Below are 2507 nucleotides of genomic sequence, written 5' to 3'. Positions count from 1 at the left end.
GGAGCATCCAGCTGGGAGTCAGGAAGGACTTCCTGGAGTCCTGGTCCAGGCTGAGCCCCAGGAGGAGGAGGGGTTGGTAGGAGAAGGGGCCAGAAGAGCTCCCCCGGTTCCTCAGGTTAGAGGGCTTGTGCCGTTAGACCATGCCCTGTGCTTCCCCTGGGTGGCCTCAGGGCTGGCTCAGTGACTGTCCCTTAAGCACAGGGAATGACCACGGGCGGCTGAGAGCTCTTTGGAGGAGGAACTTGCCTTCTGTACCTCCAGTGCCCGGAGCCTGACACAAGGAAGGTGTTGGGTTCTGTGACCTGACCCCATTCCCCGAGCGAGGTGGGGCTTTGGGTTACCTTTGTTTTGTATTGGCCCTGGGCCTTTCCTGCTGCGAAGGGCTTCGCTCAGTCTCCCCTAGAGCCCAGCCCAGAGTCCTTTTTCCAGCAAAAGAGCCACAGACAAAAATGCCCCTCCTCCTGCAGGCAGCCAGCTCAGCCCTCCCTTCAGCTCTGGTGCCCTGGCGACGGTTGCTATGGAGATCTAAAGATAGAGCAGGAGTCAGGAGACCTGGGTCCTTCTCCCTGCTCTGCCCACTGAGTGGATGCTGATTCTGATCCACCCATCCCTCCCTTCCACCCCCGCCCCCTCCATCCTGCGTGGGGCGTGCCCTCCCCGGGGAAGCGGGCGCCCCTGGGCAGCGCACTGCAGTTAATGAATTCTGCCTTTCGCAGCCGGGCTCCAGTGCGCTGCACCAGCTCAGGCTGGCTATAAGCCGCCCCAGAACCAGAACGTTAAGTCACGGCACCGCAGGATGAAAGAACCATAGAATCATCTAGTCAGAACTTTACAGTCAGAATCCCAGCCCTCCTCACGTCAGAGATTAAAGTTCAGGACTCCAGAGAGCATCGAGTCCGCCAGGCTCACTGTGTCTATGGGGAAACTGAGGACCAATGAGGCTGAGTGACCAGAGCAAGGAAAGCCGTTCACGGCGGGGCCCGCACCAGAAGCCAGGTCTCCAAGGGGCAGCCTGTGCTCAGTGGTTTTCAGACTGGGCTCCACGGGACACAGGGGTTCCTGGTGTGGCAGCAGTGACTGGATGGCCCCCCTTCAGCCAGAGCAGTCTTATCTTTATTTGATTTATGTTTTGGGGCTGGGATTAATTTTCACTTGTGAAAAAAGGGCTTCCTTGCACCACCCCAAAAGTTGCAACAAATCTGTGTGCTGTGCCATGTTCAGTAAATAATCATGACAAGCAGTTGGGGATGTTGCCAAGGGCTTCAAAGGCATAATTCCGTGGTCAGATGTGTGGGGGATACCGACTGTGACCTTCACCGAGGATCCCATGCGCACGAGGACAGTAAAGGCTCTGAGAGTCCAATGGTGAAGAAGCGTTTTCCCTGTGTCGAACCCGGAGTTCCCCACGGTGTTTCCCTGTGGACCGTTGCTACCCACTAGAGTCTGAGCCTGGCGCTCCGTGGGACATGCGCTGGGAGATGCCAGGCTGTCGCAGCACCGCCTTTGAGCTCAGTGCAGTGTGCGGGGAGGCCCAGCAGGAACTGTGACCTTGGGCCTCGCCTGTGACTTGGACAAGACGTGCAGTGTGCGGGGAGGCCCAGCAGGAACTGTGACCTCCTTGGGCCTCACCTGTGACTTGGACAAGAAGTGTTTCCTCTCTCGGGGCCTCGGAAATCTGGGCGTCTTCCCCACGCTTTCCTCTCCCTCAGCACCTCTCACGATCTCCTCACAGGGACTCCTGGGGTCTGATTATGGGCCAGGCTCCGTTGTGGGCACCGAGGGAGCAACAGGGAAAGGCAGGTGAGTTCTGGGAGCTCCTCCCGGAGCTTACAGCCCGAAAGGGGAGCAGGCGAACCTGTCATCCCAGGGCCGTGCGTTCTGGGTGGGGACGCACGGAGTGCTGCTAGAGTGGACGGCGAGGGAGGGCCAGGGACCCTCTGCGCTGAGTGAGGAGCTCCAAGGGTAATACCCTCACTCATAAGGCTGATGGGGGTCCCCACTTGAGGGGTGGGGAGTCTGGGGCAGTTCTGTCTTTGTCCCCTTTAGATACTTGACGCGTAGATATCACAGGCCACCCATGATACCCAGCAGCCCCTCTCGTCCTATAACGTCACCCTCCTCTCCCCCTCACTCCACGTGGGTCTGTGCAGCCTGGATATGGGTGGGGTCTCTCATCAGGGGACAGTGGTAGGGCCCCAGCCATGCCCTTGGTGCCAAGATGCCAACAGCTGGTGCTGCCCGGAAACGCGAGCTCATGCTGGGTGCTGTGCCTGGCAGAGTGCTAGTGAGCCCAGGACGAGGACTGGTTGGGAGATGTGGGGATGCACCTCTTTGAATCGGGCAAGGTTCCCGTCCGCTGGCCACTGCTGCCGTCTCTCCTGACAGTGCCCCCGCCGCATGTCGTGGGAGGTGTGCTGTCTGGGTGACGGCAGCAAAATGGCAACGGCCTCAGTCCAGCCGTCACCATGCTGTGCTGCACCGCTCGAGCGACCCCTTATTGGCCTCCC

The 2507-nt window shown here is 59.6% G+C and overlaps 1 long non-coding RNA gene across 1 annotated transcript; it reads right to left on the bottom strand.

Annotated features, from left to right (window-relative positions):
• Positions 1-1127: 1127 nt before the first annotated feature.
• Positions 1128-2501, bottom strand: LOC106728229. Its single transcript, XR_001364508.1, has 2 exons — positions 1630-2501; positions 1128-1560 (listed from the first exon to the last, which is right to left on the bottom strand). It is a non-coding gene; the product is annotated as an uncharacterized LOC106728229 (long non-coding RNA).
• Positions 2502-2507: the final 6 nt, after the last annotated feature.

Source organism: Myotis brandtii, unplaced genomic scaffold (genome assembly GCF_000412655.1).
Source record: "Myotis brandtii unplaced genomic scaffold, ASM41265v1 scaffold57, whole genome shotgun sequence".
Classification (NCBI taxonomy): Eukaryota; Metazoa; Chordata; class Mammalia; order Chiroptera; family Vespertilionidae; genus Myotis; species Myotis brandtii.
This window is presented reverse-complemented; position numbering and strand designations above follow the sequence as displayed.